We start from the raw sequence: 26,537 nt of genomic DNA, 5'->3' as shown, positions 1-26,537 counted from the left end.
AAAATTAATTTTCACATTATGAAATCTGTAAGCAATTTTAATACCCCAAATTTTAGTAACTTGCCAGTTAATATACAGATTAATAGAACTATAGGTAATTCATATACATACCTGTGCAGCTATGGGGCACAAACAGACTTGCAATTTATCAGGTACTCTGAAATGTAAAACAAATATATTTTTTAAGTAAAAATTATTTTCTAAGTGCAGCCACTATTTATGCTGAGACAATTTCTGCAGAGAAGTAGAAAAGACTGCAGTTCTTAAATAGGTGGGTTATTTTATATCTATATTTTCCCCATATGATATCTCAGTTCACCCTAAATTCATGTGTGAACTATATACACACACAGCATCCCGGAGCAGTGTGATCAAAAACAAGTACCATGGGGGCTTCCCCGGTGGTGCAGTGGTTGAGAATCCGCCTGCCAATGCAGGGGACACGGGTTCGAGCCCTGGTCTGGGAAGATCCCACATGCCGCGGAGCAACTGGGCCCGTGAGCCACAACTACTGAGCTGCGCGTCTGGAGCCTGTGCTCGGCAACAAGAGAGGCCGCGATAGTGAGAGGCCTGCGCGCCGCGATGAAGAGTGGCCCCTGCTTGCCGCAACTGGAGAAAGCCCTTGCACAGAAACGAAGATCCAACACAGCCAAAAATAAATAAATTAAATAAATTAATTAAAAAAAAAAAAAAAAAAACAAGTACCATGGCCTCTGAAAGGAAAATGCTTTCACTAGAGAATGAGACAAACACTTAAAAATGGTTTTTTTCTTTGGTATTCTTCCAAGGCTATTGCTTTCCTAATACAAATATGACTGCTACTCTATAAAATGAAACCACTCAGATTCATCTCCACTCAGTTTGGATTTGTGTGGAAGAAAGATGCTTTTGTAGAGCTCCACAAAAATGCATAATTAAATAAAAGTAAACTCTATGTTCATTAACTTCAAATTACAACAGCAAATAGAAATGATATTGATCACTACAAGAGGGAATGCTAAAGCCACACTAGATGTGATGCCTCGACGTAACACTCTTTGAGATAACTGCCAGTGAAGTAGGTATTGATAAAGAAGTCCAGCTTAAACAAAGTATGCACAGTTCACAATTAGACCTGAAAAATATTTGCATGTAAGTGGAAACTGTATCGCAAAATGTAGCCTCTGAACTACTGTGACCCTTAAACATATTTCATAATTCTCTCTGAAAGCAAACTAAAATACTTATTTTATATACTTCTGAACATAGTTGATGATAGTACCATATTAAAGTCATATCTAGTTGATAATACTTGCTTAAAAGTGTGTAGAAGAAATAATTTTGATGATGACTCAATGAAACACTTCGTCATACACTTCTGATAGGAGTGTGAATTGCTAAAAATTTTCAGGAAAACTATTGAGTAATATGATCAAGAACTTAAAGTTCAGAATCTTTACTCAGTAGTTTTAATTCTAGGAATATATCTTACATAACTGAAAACCAACAGAGATTTATGTTAAAAAGGTAATTTGTATGATAGCAAAAAACTGAAACTAACCTAAATGTCCAACAGTAGAAAAATAAATAAAGCATAGCACATCCATATAAAGAAATATTTTCAAACAATCCACAAGGTAGCTTGTGGTACTATAATGTTTTATAAATATATAGAGTACCAACTGAATGGACATAATGAAATTGTGCAGCTGAGAGAAAAAAACCTACAAAGAACACACAAAAATATTGAGTGATTATATCTGGATAATAGAATTATGCATGTTTTTAATTTTTTCTTTTTACTTTCATATATAGTTAATCTCTATGATAAACATTACTTTTATAATAAGAAAAATATTAGTTGTTGGGGGGGGTAAGGGAAAAAAGTTTTAGAGTGCCATATGGAAGTGATAAATCTAACCTTCGTAAGTAAAATAAATTAATTCAGTCACGCATAAAATCCACTAAGTATACCTACAGTGAGAAACTCATCCTTACTGGTTCCTCATAGGGGTATAGCCAGGGTCTCTTTTATCCCACTGCTTTAGAATCTAAACCAGTAATTCAATAACACATTTTTAATTGTCTTAGTAAAACTTCCTTAATTATGCAGAGTGAAATGATAGCAAGAACAATTTAGGACTACAAATCTGTTCAACCTATTACAAACTAATTTGTTCAACAAGTCAACAGTATATAGTGAGCATCTATTGCATTCAAAGTGTTGTTCAGCATTATGATATTCTAAAAGACAAATTAGGAAACATTTTACCTTCATAGAACTAACAATTTAAAAGTGCTGGACTTCCCTGGTGGCACAGTGGTTAAGAATCCGCCTGCCAATGCAGGGGACATGGGTTCGATCTGGGAAGATCCCACATGCCGCGGAGCAAATAAGCCCATGCGCCACAACTACTGAGCCCGCACGCTGCAACTACTGAAGCCAGTGCGCCTAGAGCCCGTGCTCCGCAACGAGAGAAGCCACGGCAATGAGAAGCCCGTGCGCAGCAACGAAGAGTGGCCCCCGCTTGCTGTGAGTAGAGAAAGCCTACGCACAGCAACAGAGACCCAACGCAGCCAAAAAAAAAAAAAAATTTTTTTTTAATTAAAAAAAAAAGATTTTAAAAAATAAAAAAGTGCTGAAAAGTATGTACATAATGCCTTCCTATTAATTTTGCTGTGAATCCAAAACTGATCTAAAAAAATAGTCTTAAAAAACAAACAACAAAAAACTAAACAAAAAATATGTACATACAGCTCACATAAAGATGTAAACACAATACATACAGCTTAGGGCATTTGTGACAGATCTGGTGCACTTTAAACTAAGAAAACACGTATCAGGTTTTTTTTTTTTTTTTGTATTATTGAGCAAAAACGGATATTTATATAACACTCAACAAAATTCTTAAGTACGTGAATGTGTATCACTTATAAAATGCCCTAATAAATTACTATAAGTATGTATTTTTTATCCGTATGTAGTCTACTGTTTATTAATAGAGTTATATAATAGGAAACCAGGTATGAAAGAATACTGAGTCAATCTCAGATACCAGGTGCATAAGATTGTCTCAGATTACCTAAAGCCACATAAACATATGCACAGTTATTAACAGGATATAGTTATTTATTGTCAACCAAAGTAAATAAATGAATTACTTGCTAACCTTGCCAAAGACGCTGCTATAACACCACCTCCAGGGAAAGAGAAGAAGGTAAGGGTGGATAGACGAGTGCTGAGGGAATCTCTAACAACCAAAGGGGGTGGTGGTGGTGACGGTGGTGGTGGATGTGAACCATTTTTGTTGTGCAGATAAAATAATGCAGCACAGAGTTTCTCTCAATGACAGTTCAGTCTCCTGGTGGGCTGTAACCATAATCAGCATTTGCCTCTCTGAAGCTAGTGTCACACGATGGTTCTGAGGTTCAGTCAATGGGGTCAGCCTGTTTGAGGCAGTGCCAAGCGGTAAGAGAAGCTATTCAAGTGATCAATGATCTGTGGGTTGGAGATAGCAGCAGAGTTATATGAGGTAGGGTGGTGGTTAAGTGATTAGCTTTTGCAATCAGAGAAACCTGGTTTCGAGTTCTAGATCTCTCTTTTCAACTGTGTGTTCTTGAGTGAGTTACATTTTCCCTGTCTGTAAAATGATGATCATGTTACCTACCCTATAGGATTGTTTGTGCCTATTACATGTTATAGGCATGTAAAGGAACTAGCACAGTACCTGCTATAAAGTAAACTTTGCTGAACAGAAGCTATTAGTACTGTCGTAGTTGTATGAGAAAAAGAGGGGATGTCTGTACCTTTAAGCTAAAGAGCTAAGCTAACGAAGGAGGAAGGAGATAGAAAGACAACTTGCTCAGGATTCCACAGCTCATCCAAGAGCCAGTCATGTGCTGGATGTTCACAGAGCATCTCTGAATCAGGAAACACTATAACAATATTAACAGCCAGGATAAGCAACCCTAACCTGCATTTTAAAGCACCATTTCTATCATTGAAGGGGAAGGCAGTAGGATCTAAGTAATACGTGCAGCAATACTGCCCATTTTCCTGAATGAAAAATGAAAGATCATTGTCTATACCTAATTGAAACAATCAGGAAATGGAAATATAAGGACAAAAGTGAACATAATTATGCAACTGGAATCAGGACCAGGTGTTGTAGACTCCTTAACGATCACACGTGAGCAGTATCACTTTTTTATGTATTCTAAAGAGACCCTGCAAATGACCTGAGCTCACATATAACACAACGTTTGCAAATATAAGTAAAAAAATATCACAGTGGGTTTTTCTCTCAGGGCTTGAAATACACAAATGAATACATACTGATGTTGTTCTAGACCTTATTTCTGTTTTGATTTGGAGGACAGCACAAATTCAGAATTGTTACATGGTATCTTTAGAATCCACTGCAGTTTATATAATCCCTAGAATTGTTTGGGTCATATGAGGGTGAAGGTACTATCAGTACCATTCCAGATGGAGATATACTATAGAGGATTTTTTTAAAGTTCTTTTTACTTCTAGGTTGGCACAGCTGTGTTCCCCAGTGGGAACTGAATAGGTCCAACTATATGTTGTGAAGTGCAAGAAAGTTTATCTTCCCTTCATACTGGATGGGCCTGAGGCATTAATAAATCTAATACCTAATTCACATAGGACACTGAAAAGGGCCTCGGCTGGGTCTGCAGGAGCAATGGCTCCATAAAAGAGCTCTGAACCTAAATTTAGACTAAAAAACATTTCCCCCATGACTAAGCATTCTTAGGAATATTTAGTGCTTTATATTTTAAATTTGACCTATTTTGAGAAAAGACACTATGTAATCCAAAATACTTTTATTTACTATGTGTTTACTTCTTCCAGACCCACAACTAATCTGGGTGCTCTATCATTATTATATTATTATAAAATATAGATTTTAATGATCAATAAAGACAATTTACTTTTTTTTAAGTTGAGGTGCCCTAACTTCTGGAGTTTATCTGAACAGAAAGTCTATGAAGATTAAGAGAAATTATAATTTTAAAAGTAGGCTTGAAAAACTTTAGTTATGCTTATTTTTGTAAGTTACAGAGTTAGAGTTAGCCCTATCAGAAACAGGAAGAAAGAGAGGCAACAGTTATCTATTTATCAACCCTGTGAACTGGAAACAGATAAAGGGCAATAAGGAAGGAAAAGGAAATCATATGATAAACACCCGTTAACCCAAGGGCACAGTTGGTCTGCCTAGACCTTAGGTTAGACCAGCTCTAATAAAGCTACAGAATGTATGAAAAGCTAAGCTTATAAAATAATTCTATATTTAAATTTTCTATGACTATTGGCTACCATTTAAAATGAAACAATTTAATATCAAATTTTATGTATAAACATGATGAATTTGAACTCTCCAGTAGAAACCTGATCCACAATACACTAAATGTTAATAACTCTATCTTATAAGTCACACTTCAGAGTGTATTAAAGAGAAAATAGTTTTTTAATAGATGATTTTTAAAAACTTAACTTCTTACCTTAAAGTTTAGGATCTAGTAAAGAAAATTAACAAAATTGGAATTTAGATAAATGTCAAGAATAATATTTTCAAAATATTCACAACCTGAAGCTACGACTATGGAAAGGATTTATTCTTATGAATGTGAAAATTCTACTGACTAGCTTGTACACATTCCTGGAGTCTTAATTTAAATATTACCTCCTCCAGAATCTGATGTCCTGTGCTTAATCTTGTCATAATAATCATCACACTGCATTGTAATTGTCTTTCACATAAGACTGTAAACATAGGAACAGAGGTTTTGTCTTATTCACCATTATGTCATTAGTCCCTAGTACAGTACCTAATGGATAAATAGTAGGTATGGGTTAAATATTGGGTAAAGGAATGTTGACTGAATTGTGTTATCATCTATTCCTGATGATTAAGAAAATTCACAATGCATTGAAAAATTAAAGAATTGCATTCCTAAACAAATTATTTTTCAATCTTTAAAGGACTAATCTTCCAACCTCTTTTCTTTTAGTTTTCCCTCTTACTTGTCCTCTTAATCAGTACAAAACTAGATGATCAGAATCTGAGTTTCAAATGTTAACAACAGATTAGAAAGCCTGGTTGGTTTGGCCCCAGGGTGGATAGGAGTCATCCAAATCTCGCTCTTTAGCAGACACCTGGTACGGTAGAAGTTGAGACACAGAGTTCCCTCAAAGAGTTCTGCAGTTCCTAACTGATTGTGTGGTTCTTCTAAGTCTCTGAGAGGCTGGATCTGACTACTGTTCCTGAGACAGATTCAACCATTATTTTATTCTTTTGTGGAATAGTTTGAATTATCCGTGTGGTTATTGGTTTATTTGTTTATTCTCTCTCTCCCTCACTAGGCTGTACACTCCATAGAGGCCACATTATTTTGTTCAGCACTCTATATCCAGGGTCTGGTTTAGTGCCTGACACACAATAAACACTCAATAAGTATTGGTCAGATGAGTAAATATGAGGTTTGGAGCAGCAGTTTTCAATCAAAAGAGGCTGTAAAATTAGATAGGTAACAGCTACCCCTACTGTTATTTGCTCTACATTCCAAGTCTGTCTGTCACATGGAAGACTTGATGCTGTAGGAACTCTTTTATTATAAATTCTGTTCAATCAATGGCAAGTCCGGAAAACTTCAAAAGCAATACTAGGTAGGCTGTAGGCACAATGTCTAGACGAAGCAATGGAACCATTTCCAATTAGAAGTTTAGGGTTTGAATTCCAGCTTACTCAGTGTGTATCCTAGGGGAACTTACATAATCTCCCTAAATACTCAGTTTCATCTTATTTAAAATGGGGGCCTTTTATCTAGCACATAGAGTTTTTAATGGTGACTAAATGAGATTGTATATATGAAAGCAACTACTAGTATAATTCATGGTATTTAGGAGAAGGGGCTTACTACAAATTAGTTCTTTTGTGTTGGCCATCCAGTGTCTGCAGCAAAAGAGAGATATGATTTGACTAAAAGCTCAGGAGCAGACATTTTGGGTAGAGAAAAATGAAAGAAAAAGGATTCAAAGGCAAAAAAAAAAGTAAGTAGATATGAGAAACAATAAGTAAAAAAAAGCATAAGACAGAGCAGTAAGAACATAACAGCAGTTAGAAATGGAAAGACATTTTAACATGATAGAAAAATTGCCAAAAAAATCTATTAGCTTTTACTTAGGTGACACAGCCTTCCCCACATATAAAATAATTGTTACCACTATAGTTAGGAGAAAAATCAACTGAAATGTACATTAAACACATATTAGAGATTTAACATTCTTCACTTGAGTTCACATACTGGAAACTCAGCCTGTGTAAATATAGCCATGAACTTTATTATTTACTGTGATAAGGTAATAGCATATCCTCCTCTGTGTACTACCTGCAGAGTTATAAAAGCCAAATGTGTACTAGCTCTTTAGGTACAATCACAAGGCATCAGAATGTAGAGTTAGGCCCTTTCTTTGCATTTTGTGATCATAATACAGTGGCTACCAAGATTGGAAGAGAAACTGGCTATCATGAAAACTTTATTGGAAATTCTTTTTTCGTGCTTACTTTCATTTTCTTACTACTGTAGTCAAACTACTTCAGCTCCCTCATTAAGATTGTTTTCTGGCTAAATCATTATCTTTCTAGTCTGTGTGTGTGTGTGTGTGTGTGTGTATTCTTTGGTCTGTTCTTAGATAAAGAAAGAGAATAAGAGGTCTTAGATACATTGCATACCAGAAGTAAGCACCATGCAACCTCATGGTGGGCAACCTCAAGGAATGCCCACCTGGTACCAATAAGTTCATTAAAAGAGTGCATTTGAATTCATAACCTTTGTCCACTTGTGGTGATACAGTGATTTTTAAGTCTATCTATGCTCTCTGTAAGGCAGTCATCTTCATGAGGGCTGGAATCTTGTCTATTTTTCTTTCCTTTGTATCATCACCACCTAGTTCAGGGACAGGCACACAATACACAGACAATGAATATTTCATCCATTATTAAACAAATATTTATTGAGTATTTACTATGAGCCAGTCATTATTCTAGGTGGTGAAAATATAGGAATGAACAAAATAGATGAAAATTTCTGATCTCATGGAGATTATGTTTTTGTGTGGGCAACTGACAATAAGCAAGAAAAATAAGTTGAATACATAGAATGACAGATAATGGTCCATGCTAAGGAATTAAAATAAAGCGAGGAAGGGAGAAATAAATTCTAGGATGGGGGAGTTGTGGTTGAAATTTCAGATAGTATGACCAGTGATGATATCATTGAATGATCACATTTAGGTAAAGACCTGAAATAAATACAAAAATGAGTCAGGAAGATAACCTCGGAGAAAAAGCATTAAAGCCAAAGGAATGGTAAAAAGGTCCTCTGGAAGGAGTAGGCTCCTCTATAAAATGTTAGGCTAAATTCACAAAGGAATGTTCCTGTTAAAACATAGAGGTACCACATTTAAAACAGAAAATATACAAACGCATACACAAGCAAAACCTTTAAAATGTCTGATCTTACAATAAATTAAAATTCCAGAAAGATAGGAAGAAAAGGGATGTGAAAGAGAGGGCATTATTATGATGTTATACAACACGCCAGAGGTATTATCCAACTCAGTAATAATCAGGAAGCTTCAGGGACAAAAAGCAGGTTTACAATAATGACAACCACAGAGAATGGCAACCAAGTAATATGCCTGGACTACCTAGAAAAAGAAAAAAAAAAAAAAAACACTCTCTACCAGGACACCTTCAACAACCCAGATTATGTGGGAGTCTCACAGGAAAAGCAAACTTCAATTAAGAAGAGCTCACATATCAAAGCTATCAAACACATAAGGAAAGGCTTTTTCATAAAGGAGTCAGCGGACACAAAAGTGCTTTACATCAAATATAAGCATTAAGTTAGAAAATGAATAAGGAGGGCATAGTCTTAAGAATTGAAGTAAGAGAATATTAATCTCAGGCTTCAGTGGGACAAAATATTTAAAATGATAAAAATTTTAAAAGAAAGAGGCAAAAATAAGCAGAAAAAACATGGAAAAGCAGATTTGATAAAAACCAAAGAGATTTAAAGGAATGAAATTTGTATTAAAGTTCGCATCTGAAACGAGGCTACATCACATTAGATGCAGATAAGGGAAGAATTACTGAAATGAAAGATAATTCTGAGGAATCTACCCAGAAGAAAAAGAGAAAGGTGGAAAATATAAAAAAGAGATTAAGAAATATGAAGAACAGAATAAAAAGATTTAACATGTCTAAAAAGTATATGAGAATGAGAAAATAAAGACAAAAAGGCAATATCTGAAGCAATAATGGATCTTTTCCAGAATTGAGAAAGACATGGAACATCAGATACATAAAGCAAGTCCCAAAAATAATAAATAAAAATAAATCCAAATCTGGAGATGTTATAATGAAATCTAGAACACTGTATCACTCATGATCCAATCAAGGAAACATAAACCACTCACAGTGTTTAAAATGAGGCAATATAAGGTATGCAGAAGAGGCTGATAAGTGAACCAAGGTATGATGACACAACCCAGAAATTAGCAATGGCAAGGGACAGAGGGGTAAAATAGGGAGTGCTGGTGAATTGGTTCATCAGGAGTTGGGTCCACTACAGAGATGTAGCAGTGTTTGGAAATGTCACCCAGGCTGACAAAGGAGACATTTTTAAATTTCTCCTTTCCTCCTGTTCTCAGTCAATCACCAGTGATTCCCACTGGATGAAGCCTGGCAGAAGAAAACTGATTTGGGAGCCTAGGAAATTCAGCCTGAATGGTCTGCCCTCTTCAAAAACAACCAAGAAGAAGAGAAAAGAATAAATCTTAGAGCCAAACAATCCGCAACCTGTACAAACACCAAAGACAAAGAGTAAGGACAGATTATCTATAGAGGAAACTCAACTAAATAGATAGTTGATGTCTCAACAACAACCGTACAGAGTCTAGAAAACAATGGAATAGTATCTTCAAAGTATTGAGGGAAAATAAATAAGTATGGTAGTTTATATAGTCAAATATCATTAAAAAGTGAGAATATCAAAATCAAAACTACAATGAGGTATCACCTCACACCAGCCAGAACAGCCATCATCAAAAAGTCTACAAATAATAAGTGCTAGAGAGGGTGTGGAGAAAAGGGAATCCTCATACACTGTTAGCAGAAATAGAAATTGATTCAGTCACTGTGGAGAACAGTATGGAGGTTCCTTAAAAAATTAAAAATAGAGTTACCATATGATCCAGCAATCCCACTCCTGGGCATATACTCAGAAAAGACAAAAACTCTAATTCAAAATGATTCATGCACCACAGTGTTCACAGCAGCCCTATTTACAATAGCCAAGACATGGAAGCAACCTAAATGCCCATCGACAGATGAATGGATAAGCAATATATATGTATATATACACACACACACACACACACACACACATACACATACACAATGGTATATTATTCAGCTATAAAAAAGAATGAAATAATGTCATTTGAAGCAACGTGAATGGATCTAGAGATTATCACATTAACTGAAGTAAGTCAAAGACAAATATCATATGCTATCACTTATATGTATAATCTAAAAAAATGATACAGATGAACTTATTTATGAAAAAGAAATAGACTCACAGACATAGAAAACAAACTTATGGTTACCAAAGGGGAAAGGGGTGGGGAGGGATAAATTAGGAGTTTTGGATTAACAGATATAAATTACTATACATAAAATAACTAAGCAAGGATTTACTATATAGCACAGGGAACTATAGTCTATATCTTGTAATAACCTATACTGGAAAATAATCTGAAAAATATACATTTCTATATAACTGAATTACTTTGCTGTACACTTGAAACTAATACTACATTGTAAATAAACTATACTTCAAATTTTAAAAAGAATAAAGTACATTTTCAAATGAGGATCAAAAGTTTACTTATAATTTGCCTTCATTAAAAGAATATAAAAATATAAACTAGTAATAAGTAAATTTAACCCAGAATAAAGGATTGGATGAAAAAACAAATGAAAAACAAGAATACTGGCAGTGGTGTACTGGTAAATAGTCAACAAATGATTCTTCCAAGAAAAAAAAAGCCCAGATTTGTAGTGTTTACTGATTTCTATTGTATAAATACTCCCACCATGGCCAACTTCAAACTACAAACATAATGTCACTGAATGAAGAGTTGGAAAGAGATACACACAATCAGCTTTTGCCAGTCAACAGCACACTGGAAATTGGTAACCACCTAAGGAATCTTAAATAAATTCTTACTATAAAAAGTTAAATAATACCAGTTATTAAATGGGATATAAAAACAAGTTGGATCTAAAATATTAGACAGTATTAATATGTAAGATAAGGGCAGGGGTGATTGAAGATGAAATACTTTAACATTTTTATATTGTTTGAAAGGAGGATAGAGATACTAACATCATCAAATCAAGTAGGATTATACAGTATTTAAAGGTAATCACTATGTTAGAAAATTTTAAATATGCATAATTTTCAAACTAATAGAGGGGTGAAAGGAACTTAAGAAAACTCAATACAATAGTGAAAAGCAAGAACAAATTTTTTTTTAAATGCATTGTAAATAGAGGGCACAAATTAGGATTTTAGTAATTAAACATATAAGTAATCACAATAAATATACACCAGTTAAATTTCTGGTTAAAGGTGAGCAACAATTTGAATTTTAAAAAGTCAGTGGTGGCTTCCCTGGTGGCACGGTGGTTAAGAATCTGCCTGCCAATGCAGGAGGCACAGGTTCAAGCCCTGGTCTGGGAAGATCCCACATGCCGCGGAGCAACTAAGCCTGTGCGCCACAACTACTGAGCCTGCGCTCTAGAGCCCGCGAGCCACAACTACTGAAGCCGGCGTGCCTAGAGCCCATGCTCTCAACAAGAGAAGCCACTGCAATGATAAGCCTGTGCACCGCAACGAAGAGTAGCCCCCGTTCACCACAACTAGAGAAAGCCCACCTGCAGCAACAAAGACCCAACACAGCCAAAAATAAAATAAATAAAATAAAATAAATAAATTAAAAAAAAAAGTAAGTGGCATGCTATTTACAAGAGACTCAGCTAAAATATAATATTTGAAAGTAAAGAAATGGTAAAAATTGAGGTAGCTATATTAATGTCTAATAAACTAGGTTTTAAGTAAAAGAATTATTAAAAAATAAATATGTTCATTAAATAATGAAAGTGAAACAAATCATTAACAAGATACAATAAACTGCCCCTCTAAGCATCTAACAACAGAGACATAAAATACATAAATCACAAATAGCAAAATTCTCAATCATAAAGAAAGATTTGATCATATTTATAACATTAATTGCAAGAGTAAGCAGGCAAGAAAAGTAATGATAATTTAACAAGGCAGATCTAATTAACAAATATAAAGCCTGTACCTAAGAATTATAAGATACACATATCTTCCAAGTACAAATGAAAAATTTACAAAAATTGACCTTACATCAAGCCACAAATTGTCTTAACATATACTAAATAATTAAAATCATTGAATCATCTCCTCTAATCACACGTAAATTTAGACTTTAATTAAGAAAACCATAACCCTGACCCCACCCCAAATCTCCAATAGTTGGAATATTTAAATTAAAATTTTATGTAATTCATAGGCAAAAAGCTAATAAATATTTTGGAAGTTAGAGAATATATAGAACTCAGTGACAATGAACACAATACATACCAAAACTCAAGGGATGCAGTTAAAGCAGTTCTTAGGGGAAACTGTATAGCTCTAAATTTATATGTTAAAAAGACTAAAAATTACCAAGTTAGAAAAGGTACATTAAAGTAAAACCAAAAACTTTAAAAGCAGGAAAATAACAAAACAATATCAGAAATAAGTGAAATGAAAAACAGACATAAAGACAGTCGACAAAGTAAAATATTTTGCTTCTTTGAAAAGACTAATAAAAAGACAAATCACCAGGAAGTTTTATCATAAAAAGAAGGTATACCAATAAACAGCATTAAAAAAGAAAAAACAAATCTGTTTGAAGAATTAAAATAATTACTGAATACTATGAACAACTTTATGCTATTTATTTGAACTAATTATTCAAGCTATTTTAAAACATAGATTAAAGGACATTTTTGTTGAAAATATAACTAGCTTGAGGGGAACTAGAAAACTTGAATAGACTTTTATAAACAAAATATTACCTAAGCAGTTAAAATCTATATAAACACACACACACACACACACAGGCGTGCACACAGGCCTAAATACATTTAAAGGCAACACGGAATAAACCTTCAAAAACCAGATGGTCTGTTATAAAAACTATACTGCAGAAAACAGAAAAGCACCTTGACTTATTGTATAAGACTATTAAACATTCATTCCAAAACTAGAAAAAGGCATTATGAGAAAGGAAAATTATTTTCTATAATAAGTATTAAGAAGTACAACCAAGCAAAGAACATTGAGAAGAAAAAACAAAGAGGTACAAGAGCTATCATTTATCTAACTTCCACTAAGTACTTTGCCAAGACTTCTGCATATATAATTTAATCTGTACATCATCCATATAAGGTAGTTTTATTTTAATCTTTATCATCATTTTATAAAGGAAGAAAGTGATGTTCTAAGAAAACAAACTGGCTCAAGGTCACAAACTTAATAAGTAGCAGAGCTTGATGTTAGGAGACTAAAGCCCATTACTTAAACACTACATTCTACAGTTTCCTCATCTTTTTAAAAAATATATTCAAATACAACATTATAACATCTACATAACACTAAACATAATTTTGAATGCAGTATTATTTTTGGCTTTCAACAATTTTATTATGCTATTCCTAGGCATTGTTTTCATCAAATTTATCATGTCTGGGGTTTGCTAAATTTCTTGAATCTATGTATGTCTTTCACAAAATTTAGGAAGCCTTTACCTTTATTCTTAAAATACTTAAAACATTTTTTTCTACCCATTCTTATTCCTCAATTGCATATATAGTAGATGTTTTAAAATTGTCCTTCAGGCTTCTGAGGTTCTGCTCATTTTTTCCATCTTTCTTTTCTCACTCTTTTTCAGATTGGATGAATTCTATTGATCTAACTCAAGTTCACTGACTTTTCCTTTGGCCACATCCATTATGCTATTAAGCCTATTCAGTAATTTATTTATTTCAGATAATGTATTTTTCTGTTCTAAAATTTTCATTTGGTTTTTTTGTATAGATATATATTTTAAAATTTCTCTGTTGATATTTCCTATTTTTTATTCATATTAACAATATTTTCTTTTACTTCATTCAGCAGTTGTAATAGCTTCTTTAATTTTCTTGTCTGATAATTTTAACATCTGGGTCATTTCTGAATTTTCATCTATTGATTTTCTTTCCCTTTGAGAAAGGGTTACAGTTTAGCATGCTTTTTTTTTATTTGAACTAATTTGGGGTTGTATCTTGGACACTGTCAATGTTAATTGTGAATACTCTGGATTCTGTTACACAGAGACAGAGAGTGCTGGTGTTTTTTGTTTTAGCAGGTCATTAGCTAGTCTCAAGTTGCAAACTCTGTCCTATTCAGATCTCAGTTTGGATTGCTTTCAGTCTACCCTATGCATGTGTAGTTCAGGGGTCAGCCATAGAGTTAGGCAGAGTTTGTACATGGAATTTGAGTTTTCCCATCTCTGTCTCTTTCCTTTCTTGAGTTACCCCTCACTCTCTGGCATCCCTGTCCCTTCCCATGTTCCTCCAGTCTGAAAGCACCAGGCTTTCTTTTGAAGTTTAGCTTCCCTATGTTGCCACTACAACTGCAGATACTCTCAGGAAAAGCCACAAAAATGTGAAACTCACCCCACCCTATGCTAGTTGCTTAATACAAGTTTCAACTCCTGTCTAAAATCTTCCTACTATTGTTCATTCTCCAAAATGCTCATATCATATTGTATTTTGACTTGTTTGTTTTGCCTTGGTTTTTTCTTTGGTCAGAGTTTATGGTTGCTATTTGTAGGTGGGTTGTTTGATTAGAGATTTATTTCTCCATACCAGAAACATCTCATGAATTATGATTAATTCTGGGAACAGAAGGATCTAAATAGGTACCAAGAAGTACAGATAAAAAGTGAAGTCAGTGGGCTAGAAACATGTCACTTGCTTCTGGAAGAGGGCTAAACAACAACACACGAAGAAAGGGAGAAATGAAATGGATAAAAAATAAATTTAAAGAAATATGTACCAGCAAATGGCTAAGAATGCAAGTGAAATTTATATATGTATCAAATTCTCAAAAGTTTTGGAAGTGGAAAAAAGTTGTCAGTGAAATGTCTCAAGACCAACACCCTTCATCAGATCCCAAAATCAAAGTAGGGAAAGAAAAGAAACTTAAAAGAATCTCTGTCCAACGTTCTCTGCCAAGATTTACAGTAACCCACAACATATCTCAAAGCTTGAAAAACTATCTCAAGAACTGGTCATGATTAAGTTCCCAAATAAATTATATTTTCTAAATTAAAAATGAGCACACACTCAAATGCAAAATATTTTTTAAATTGAAGCTAAAGCAAATTTGCTTTATAGTTGAAAATAGAGCCCATATATCTCTGTCATTACAAGATCTGTTTTCAGATCTTGATGCATTATAGGATATGGTAATATCAGATAGTAAGGAAAGAAAATCTTATTTAAAACTCAGCAAGAATATAATCTCTACAAGATATCCATCATTTGAAATAATTTCATCATACTTTTTTCTCCTTTGGTATGCCTCTGGATCTAATTCTACTAGGTTACAGAGAGAAAAACTGCCCCCACCTCCATCAACCATCAGAAGATATGGTTCCACTATTAAGCAGCAGTGGGACTTTGGACAAGACCCTGTCAAGGCTTCAGTTTACTCATGTGAAATGTGAGGCAAGAAGAGATGTTTTCTACTTTCCAATTGTAGCAGTATACCACTATATAAATAGCCCCACCCTTTTTTTTGTTGTCGTTCCCCAACCAGTGATCAAACCAGCATCCCCTGCGATGGAAGTGTGGAGTCTCAACCACTGGACCACCAGGGACGTCCCTAAATAACCTTATTTCTGAACTCCTTAATATTTGAAGATTTGTATGATTTCTACAAATCAGGTCTGGTTAATTCCTCAGATTTCAGGCCCGTGGAGAATATTTCAAGAGAGGTATATTGTCCCTTTCAGAAAAGTGAGAAAAAAAATGCAGGCTCTCACATACAATCTCAAGTAAATCATCAACTGACACCTGAAGTTTTCATACCTATGGAGATAAGAAGCTTGTTTACATCAGTACTTCAGCTGAGTGGGAAAATTTTGTGAATGGTGTGTTTAAAATAATTTTAAGTTTGAAGATTAAACAACTGGACACTGGCTGCAAGTTTCAAGAAAAAGATGTTGCAGATTGTTTAAGATTCTGAGAGCTTTAGATCTATCTTCTGATAAAAACTCTGCTTAGAACCAAAAAACAGGATAAGTAGTACAATGCTGTTTATAACTGCTTGGATTACATTCACTCAAATAACATTAATAAACATTTATTAAGCACCTGGTTGGTGCAAGGTGCTGTACTATTCACTGCGAGACACATACATATAAGAAAGAGTTTTGTATCTGCCTTTAGAGAATTGGTAATATACCAGAAGAGATACATACGAGAAGATATACATATGTAAATAATAACAGTGCATAGCAGGAAGAGGAAAATATTATTAAGGAGGAACAGAAAGAGCCCTGTGCCTCAGGCTTGATTCCCTGTAGGGAACTAAGGTAGTAGGGGTCACACTGCAGAAAGGGGCCAACCACACAGCATGCAGGACATTCAGAGCTAGCCAGGGAAGCAGGAGATGGAGGGATGGCTAGAGGAACCTGGAGAAGCAGGGGCAGAGTGGTGGACCTAGAGGACCAGTAGTCAGTTGAAGATCTAACAGGTGCCTGCCTGGATGATAGGATCTAATTCCTGGGCCAAAGGTCAGGACCCAAGGATGATTCCGTGCAAGTGAGTGTTGAGAAAGGACAGCAATGGAGTGAGTATTCTGTTATGGGAAGAATGGTGTTACAAGTTGAGGAAATATCAAGAACTAAAACCACAGCAGAAGGAATTTTTATTTTTTTCTAGTTTTCTGCCTCATGAACATGCCAATATAAGCAGAAATTATCTGAACAAGTAACAATTTCTATCAGTTTACAAATTCTGGCAGGCTAAATTAAACCTGAAGATGAGGACAAAATTACTTTCAAGTTCCTATTTACAACTTTCTATCCCCTAAAAGGCTATATATATATATATATATATATATAGCTTATACGTGCAACTGAGTTGCATCCTTTCTAAATCATTCTATTTAAATGTGAAATGGCTGGAATCAAATATCACTGGTCTTCATTTCGTTTTAAAGGGGAGTAAGAATGAATTAACCTATAATCACACTAATGACAAGAATAAGAATTTTAACTCCTTCTTTTGAAATGAAGAGACAAATAATTTAGCCAAGAGCTTCCAAGTTTAATTTACAAATCACAAAAATCTACAAACATAAATTATGTAGTGAAAATTTCACTTATTTTTACTTGAATATAACCATAATCTCTTGAATATCAGTTTTAACAAATGAATAAGCGTGCAACAGAGTTCAGATGAAGCTTATTTCTTGCCAAAATCCATATGAATGCCAAATACCTTCCAAGCAGATTGTCTGGCCACTTAGTACAGATGAATCTTTTTGCCTTCCATTTAAACTAAAAAAAAAAAAAAAAAAAACTCATATTGGGCACTTATCACTAAGTTACAGTCTCCCTCTTCACTGCTTAGCAGTGAACAAGAACTAAGTGAACTAAGTGAGAAAGAGTGAACCCTTTAGGCCACAAGAGTACTTACAGTAGACCACATGTATTAGAAACAAGCAACAACAGTAGAAAGAGAAGGTATGTTATGCTCTACCTATGAATCTTGGCTTACAGGATGGGGGAAGGAAGATTAGGAGAAAGGGAAATAATATTCAATTGTACCCTCTTTGGGCTGGGCACTTAGCAAATATTTTACAACTTAATCTCATCACAATCAAATGAGGTACTAAGACCATGTAATACAGGAAGGAGTGGGTTTCAAAATGGCTAAGTTACTTTCGCAATGTCATTTATCACTTAACTGGTGACACTATGACTTGAGTCTAATTTGACTCTGAAGCTTCTTTTACTTCCCTTACATTTATTTTTGTTTATGTCCCAGTTAAAAAAAAATGGCATACCTCCTTAGGGTTGCACCTCTGATAGGCAGGAGACTCCCCTCAAGCTGTTTTGGGGTGACACTGATTGTGTTAATGACCACCTGTTCTCCAGATCTAGTGTCATGGATCATCATAACACAACAAGCTAAAGGAGTATTTATCTAACACATAATCTAAAGAATTGATTCCTAAAGCGGTGAGTCTCACTACCAAAGTAGTGGCGGCAGCCTGTCTGAAGAGTGATAAAATTTCGTCTTTGCTCCACTGGTTTCTGCTCCTTAGAGTCAGCAAGGGATACTCTACCATTACTGGACCTACAACCATAGTCTTCTTTCTTTCCAGGCTTTTCTCCCTGCCAAACTTAACATGTCTAGTTTTTTGATATCATAGATATTGTCAGACCCTAGGCCTCCCGAGTCTTCTGCTTTTTGAACCCTTTAACATTGTTTTTCTCACCCAGCCCAAACCCCATGACCCATCACTTTATTCTTTTTTTTTTTTTTTTTTCATCACTTTATTCTTTTACTGATACTCTCTATTCACTTCCTGGTTTTCCTCTGTCTCAACTTCTACCTCAACTTCGTTGGTTAAGATTCTGAGACAAGAATTTTGTATAAGTAGTTTATTTGGAAGATGACCCCCGGAAACACTAATGAAGGAGAAAAGTGAGGCAGAGAAGGGAAATGAGATAGTCTGCAAAGATAACCATCAATGGTTCTAGATCCCTGTTCTTGCATATTGCCCCGCCCATCAGGAGAAAAAGTTTGTTTCCCCCCATCTTGAATCTTGGCTGGCCTTGTACCTTGTTTTGACCATTTAATTACAGCAGAAGTCACACTGTGCCAGTTCTAACCCAAAACCAGAAGAGTTCCGGCAGCCTACTTTTATTGCTTTCTTGGGATGCAGACAGCATGTAAAGAAGTTCTGACTAGATTAGTGAATATTAAGAAAGCATGTGGATAAAAAGAGGCTCAGACCCCAGCTATTCCACCCTTTGCACTGAGGCCTCAACTTGTGAGTAAAGCCACTGTGGACATTCCTGACCCAGACAGGCTCCCAGTCAAGTGCAGCTACATAAGTGACCTCTGGTATTCCTAGGCAGAGCAGAAGAACTCTCAGCTAAGCCCAGCCACCCCACAGAATTGTCAGAAATAATAAATCCTACTGTTACACAGCCACAAATGAAACAGGTAGGAAGTCAATAAGGGGTGCATTTATTAAGCAGCTTACTGGTATGGTGAATTGGAGCTTAATCTTATTGGTCTATTCTGGGAAACAGTATAAAACATGCCTCACAGTTATTCCACATAAAAGGTGGGGATGCTGGGATATTTATCCACTAACTTGCCACCAGTTATTTGCTTAAGGCTTCTTCTAGTGACATTAAATCTTTGGCACTTCAAGCCTGGCCAGAACTTGAGCCAAACCTGCTGAATATCCAGGAAAAAAAAGCCCCTAGAGAGTCACAGTATCAGCCATAGGAAGTCTTCAGTGACAAGAGATGAGTAGTGGAGAAAACAGAAAGAGCACCAGCATCAGAAAAGACCCAATCCTGGAGCAGTCCAGCTATCTGCCTTCTCTATCCTTATATTTCAGAAGCTAAAGAGGGTCTCACAAACTTGCTGACCATAACCACTACTCATCCTCAGCCTTTACACTTAGCTGGGCCCTAAATGTTGCTTAATAATCCTTCCAGGTTTCCTTAATCAACTTTCTCTCTACTTCTGTATATGACATCTATTTCAAATCTTCCCTCGTTCCTGAAATCTTCTATTCCACCCCTCCCCTTTCAGTATCTGCAAAGAAATCTGCTATCTATACCAATGAGAAGATAAAATAAAGGCCATTATATCAACTTTTTGGTATCTCACTTACAAACAACTGCATTCATACACTTCTATTTATTCTTCCCTACTAGTACCACAGGAAAGGATCAACCTTACTCCAGCATTAATTCATCCACCTCCACCACTGGACACCCTGCCTTAGGGATTTTGTCCCTCTTATGTAATTGCCCTTGTCTGTCTCTCTTAACACACAAATTCTGGAGAAATGGAAGGATATGATCTATTAAAATCCTACACACCATTCCTATTGCCTGAAATGTACTCTTTTTTTCCCTCATGCCTCCCTCAGACTCTTGCCTGGCAAACACCTCTTCATCCTTTAGGTCTCAGCTTACTATTACTGCCTCAGGAAAGCTTTCCCTAACCTTGCCACTTCCCAAATCTAAGCTTACCCCATCACAGTGGTTTGCTCTGTATTGAAATTGCACATTCCCTTTCCTGATATTTCTCCTTCCTCTCCCACTGAATGTAAGGTCCTCCAAGTCAGGTACTTGTTTTATAAGTTTTTGAACCACAGTCTCTATGCTTAGAACACAGTTGGTGTTTAATAAATATTTACTGAATAAATAAATGAACAGGGTCCTCTCATTCTCTCCTCACCATCCCAGAGTAACTATAGTGAAAGCGGCATGCAGGACATAACATATTGTGGCCCTTCCTTTTACCACTATCTTTGCTGCCTTTTAGTCTGCTATGAAGTATGATACCGTGGCCCGTTTTAATTTTCATGCAATTTAGTAAAAAATAGCAGAGCAAAATGCACTTGCATAGAAGCTCAGGAATCAATTGTTAATTTGGAACTTTTTGTTTTGTTATAATGCTATGAAGAAACAGACTTCAACACTGGATTCTATTTCTCATCAACAAAAATTCAGAACTTCTTAAGTTTTAAAAGACTTTTCAGCAGAAACTAGCACAACATTGTAAAGCAATTGTACTCCAATAAAGATGTTAAAAAAAAAAAAAGAATTTTCAGAGGCAAAAATGCATACTTGTATATTCACAGTGAGTTGTCTAAAAAATGTTTCTGGAAATGTAAAATAACCTCTGTTTTAGTAGTTAGATTGATGGGTCTATCTATATCAACTTTTATAGGTATGGTTTTCACTTTCATCAAGAAATGAGCCCTCAAGTTTAAGAGAAATGAAAAAAAAAAATCCGTTTGGGTTTATGGTCACTTCTGAGCCCTACTACCCAGTCCTAGAGTCTTCTTAAGCCATAAGCCAGATTCCCTGAGAAAGGATTTGGAACAAAGAATATATACTTCTTTGCCTCCTCCCTACCATGTTCTAAGCAATTGAGGAATGTGGGACATTTTAAATCTTTCATATAATATTAATCCCACTGCTTTAGAATGCCTAAAATCTGCTCAGAATGATTCTCACCTTCCCCCTTCCCCTCTATTGCCATCTTTTGGAATAGGTGAGGGGTGTGAGGTGGCTTTTAAAAGCTGGTCTTGAGGGAGAAAAGGACACTGAAATTCCATTCCAACTATTTTTTATTTCCTGCCACCTCAAATCCTGAACACATGTGATATTATGAAGTCTTTATGTTCTTCATTAAAAGCAACCTTCTAATTAAGATTTTTTAAAATTTAGATTAAAGCAAAAATGCAGAAAAGAAGGGTGAAATCAGATTAGCACACCATCTGAAAAGCCTTGTCATTTACAAAAATTGGTAAGATATAGGAAGAAGCATGTTTCCCGGTCTGTTTTCTTGGTCTGTGGATACCTGGGACATAATTTAGTTTTTCATCCCCTGTTCCCAGATCAGCTCACTCTGTTCAGCTCCATCTTCACTCTGGCATATAATTACTTCTTCAGCTCCTGTGCTGTTTGGTTTTAAGCACCTCTTACCCCCAAGGCCTCATGGCTCTAAGGGCTTGTTGAATTTAAACAAGCACATTTAAATCTTTGTCTTTAAATGAGCAAAATAAAAGTCTTAACACCTCACACAGAGTACTCTTCTATCCACCTACACTCTAAATGTGCGTGTTATAATTGTCTACCAGATCATAATGAGTATCTATCTATCCTCAAAATCAGAGAAAGGAGGACTCATTCTAGAGGTAAATTTACAATAAATGGTTTTATTCTTGATTAGCTCTGTGTGTTTGAGGACACAGAGATTGACATATGCATAATTTAACTACCTAATAAATATCAGATGATCAGGGACATCTTAGAAATAAAGGTGTGAAAAAGATAGTGAATGAAAAACAAAAGAAAAAATAGCAAAATTACTAACAGAAAAAAATAAATAAATAAGACAAGTAAAGGAATTTTAAGCCTTACCTCTCATACAAAAAATTCTGCACACTTACACACACCTGCTACTCATGCATGTACATGCATATGTACACACACACACACACACACACACACAAACATTTTATAGAAATGTTAAACTATATGTCTTTCCTGGAGACTTACAGTAGGCCTGGAATCTACTACCGTTGCTGCTAACAAATCATAAATAATATCTATGGTCTTAGTTTAGGCTTGAGTAAATGAGTGATCATGATATTTGTTCTATATTCTTAATTTATCCCAACTACTGATAAATGAGTATTGAATGAGACTTACATTCAAATACACTATCAAAAATGAAGCAAAAAGAAGTATTCTAATTATGACTATGAATTATAAGAAAAGTTTCTTAGTGAAAAATGAATAGATTTTAATAGATCTTAGATGGAAAAAAAGGATATTTAATCTAATGAAGGAAATAGAAATTTTAAAAGTGGAATACCATTCTTTCATCTATCAAATCAATGAAAATTCTAAAAAGAAAAGAAAAATATAGTGTCGAAAAGCTGCACTGCAGTGGGGGTATAAGTTGGTACAAAGTTTTTTGAAAGAAAACTGGACACTATGTATCAAGAGACTGAATAATGATTATATGCTGCGTCAGTTTAGGTCCTCTGGTGCCAAGACCAATTGGGTTTAAGAGATCTCTATTGGGAGAATAACTTGTGAATGATAAAGGAGGAGGGGCTTAGGCAAGGAAAGTGCTCAGACCATGATGCAAGTCTGACACCCATGAAAGGAAAGAGGAAAGGAAGGGTTTCACATGCAGAGGAGTTCTAAGAAAGTCTCAGCCAGGTTGGGAGGAGTCCTAGGCTAGGAGCAGCCCAGGAGAAGCACACGTTCCACGTGAATGTCTGAATGCTGAGGTGGAGCCAAAGGTGTGGCAGCTGGAGGCTGTCAATCATCTATGCTCTCCACAGCCACCTCTTTTGAAAGGAGCTCTAAAAAGGACACCTCCATGGCCACCACATAAGGCTTTATTCTAAGTCTAGGAATTTATCTCAAATACTCTAAATACTAGGAGGAAAAATGCTTTATGCACAAAGAAGCTCCTCACATTCCTTTTTAAGATAACTGAAAGCTGAAAACAATTATTGTCCAAGCATAAGGATTGAGTAACTATGTTATATCTACTCTATAGAATATGCTGTAGCTATTAAAATGGAAAAGGTACTTATATTTTAAGTAAAATTAAAAATTAAGATACAACATAGTATAACCATTAAGATTAAAATATTCAAAAAGATGTATTTTTTTAAGACTGGAAGAAAGTAAACCAATACGGTATTAGGAATATTTTCTTTTTTGGAGTGTTCTAAAATTTTCCAAATTTTGCTTAATAAAGTGTACAACGTTTAATTGGGCGAATGAAGTATGAAAAATATGAAAAAAGCTTAATATTTTAAATAGTTCAGAATGGAAAGTAAGGAAAACATGAAGATATATATGGATGAAAAAGCAAGACCAAAAAAATTTGAAGAATACTGTCTTTAAGAATTCTGGAAAACAGCTTCATGGATCCAACATCCCACTAAACAGAATTGAAAGGGAAAGTTTTTAAAATTTTAATCAGGGTATTGGGTGCTTGAATGAAAATTAATGTTTCATGCACTCTTCTACGACTATTCAGTATAGGTGTTCTACAATCACTGTAAAGTGTGTCTTCTGCATATTTCTGTGTGTGTTCATTAGTGTATTCATTTTCAAGCATACTATTGAACATTTTTTGAGAGTCATCATATGTCAGGCACTGTGCAAGTAAATCAAACGTCACAGTGTAATGTGATAAAATGTATGCTTTAGCCCTGTATTCTAAAATTGTTTATAGTAAATACATATTTCAACTATAGTGCATTTCATTGCTTTTCAGATTCTCTTCAATATGGACGTGAGTGACAGAGTCTGATTACAATTTTATTAATTCATATAAATGAAAAAAGCAGGACATTATCCATTCATTTCAGACTCTCTTTGGACTGTGGAAAGTGGCCTGAACTGCTATAGTGTGCCAAACACTTTCAGGGTAGAAACCTATTTACTCACAAGCAATGGTTTCATAGATTGCTGTCATGCTCCCTAATGATACAAATGTGTTTTCCAGGTATATTTGAATGACATCTCTGATGTAATGCATACCTATCTTCTTATTCAGCTTATGCATATTTTTTTTCACTTAAAATCCATCAATTAATGATCTGTGAACTTCAAGTAACTAATTTAATGATTACATGAATCAAAATAATGCACACCCTTCAAAGGAGCCAATATTTTCTATGTTTATGTTACAAAATTGGCCTTGGGTGAACATCGTTCATTCCCTGAATTTCATAATGGTTCAAGGATAAACTGTTTCTTCTTCGTAATTCAGTAAGTTTGCTCCAAAGGAGACTATTGCTTCTCCACTCAACAATGAGTAAAATGCATTCAGGGACCTTAGGGGACCTATTCTTAAAAAGATAGAATCCTGTCCCAGTTTGTTAAATTCACTGAATTTATATCTCATTGTTACTGACAAAGGAATGAAGCTTGTTACTTGATTGATCTCATAAAACCCACAGATTAAATCTGGTGCCATTTTTTTAAAACATAAAATCACCAAAACAAAAGTACAAAGGATGTGAATAAGTTATGGATAGGAAAGCAGACTTTATATTTATCATCAGGCAAACTAGAGAAAATTTGTATCAAAACTGTTTTATGCTTCTGAGCAGTGCTATAGTCATCCACTATCATCAGTACCACTAATGATGAGGAGGATAACAGTAATAATCTCCTACATTTGCATAATACTTTTACTTGCTATATACATCTTTTCATTTGATCTTCATAATGACTTTTTGAGAAAGTAAGGTAAATGCTTTAAAATGTCTCATTTTATGAAGTAGGAAATTAGAGTACAGAGAAGATACGAGACTTGCCTGACAGCAACACAAAACTGGAATTAGGTTATTGGCCACCTGACTCCTATTTTAGGGTTTGTTTTTTAATATTTTCAAATCAAAAGAATCCATGATTAGCAAAATTTTTCTCAATTTTGTATAAACCACTTAGAGCCATGAATTTCTATCAATCATAGCAGTTTAAAACACAGACAATTGTTATGCAGGTGTGTGATAAACAATTTAGAAGCTGGAAAGGAAGATACGTCTCTAATTAGCAGGGCAGAAGGGAAGATAAGTCAAAGATATCTAAGGGTTCTACAGCCCTTGGAATAATTAATTGGTACCTTTACTTATTTTCATTCCTTGTTTCAAAATGTATTCAACTTTTGAGACTTTCTTCACTATAAAATACAATGGATTATTAATAACAATAAATAAATCTCCAGTTGTCTAAATAGATATGCTTATCTAGGTACTCACTGTTCAGCTTCCATTATAACTGCTCCATTTTACCCAAGTTTCCAGTACTGGATATCCTAGGACAAACACTGATTTTTATCTGCTGCTACTGGTTTTACTAATTGAATATTACATTATATATGGTTCATCACATTATCCAGGGAGGTAAGAAAGTTCTAGGGGAAAAAAATCAGTAAATCAAAATAATTTCAAAAACTATTTATACCCCATTTACGAAACTACTTTCTATACCTATTCACTACTATTACCACAAGATACACATGAATCAGTTTTAAATAACATTGATTTCCCTTTATAAATTACTTTACCCACTATTAAAGGAACTTGGCACCAGTTTATGACACAGGAAAATATTAATCATAGTTCAGTACACAAACTGAAGAAGGATATATAGCCTACTAAAACAACTGGTATTATTTGGATTCTCAGAATGCATGTAATTACCTAAATTAGAAGATTTTCTTTGCACCAGGGAAACCAACTTTCTTTTAGAAAACAACAATTTTATTTTTGGTAATTTTTAAATTTCAGAGGAGTATAGCTCTAACTAGGGTGATTAAGGTAATCATTCAAATGGAGATTGATCAATTCGTAAAAGCCTAATGAACTTCAGTAACAAAGTCTTTTTGTACTTTTAAATACCGAAGGAATAATATTTAGATACAAATAAACAATAAACGTAAGGAATTCATATAAAGGGGATTATAAAATATATTTGGAAGAAGAAGCATATCTTCATAAATTACTTTGTAAAGAAACAAAGTAGTTAGCTC

General features: G+C 34.8%; 1 long non-coding RNA gene across 1 annotated transcript in view; it reads right to left on the bottom strand.

Annotated features, from left to right (window-relative positions):
* LOC137765740 (uncharacterized) overlaps positions 1–26,537 on the bottom strand; it is a 724,300-nt gene that overhangs the window by 496,241 nt on the left and 201,522 nt on the right. Inside the window, exon 4 of the long non-coding RNA XR_011074249.1 lies at positions 112–157. This is a non-coding gene — a long non-coding RNA (uncharacterized lncRNA). The remainder of the gene's footprint in view (positions 1–111; positions 158–26,537) is intronic.

This window comes from Eschrichtius robustus, chromosome 6, assembly GCF_028021215.1.
Source record: "Eschrichtius robustus isolate mEscRob2 chromosome 6, mEscRob2.pri, whole genome shotgun sequence".
In the NCBI taxonomy this organism is placed as follows: domain Eukaryota; kingdom Metazoa; phylum Chordata; class Mammalia; order Artiodactyla; family Eschrichtiidae; genus Eschrichtius; species Eschrichtius robustus.
Note: the sequence above shows the minus strand (reverse complement) of the source record. Positions and strands in the feature narration are given on the sequence as shown.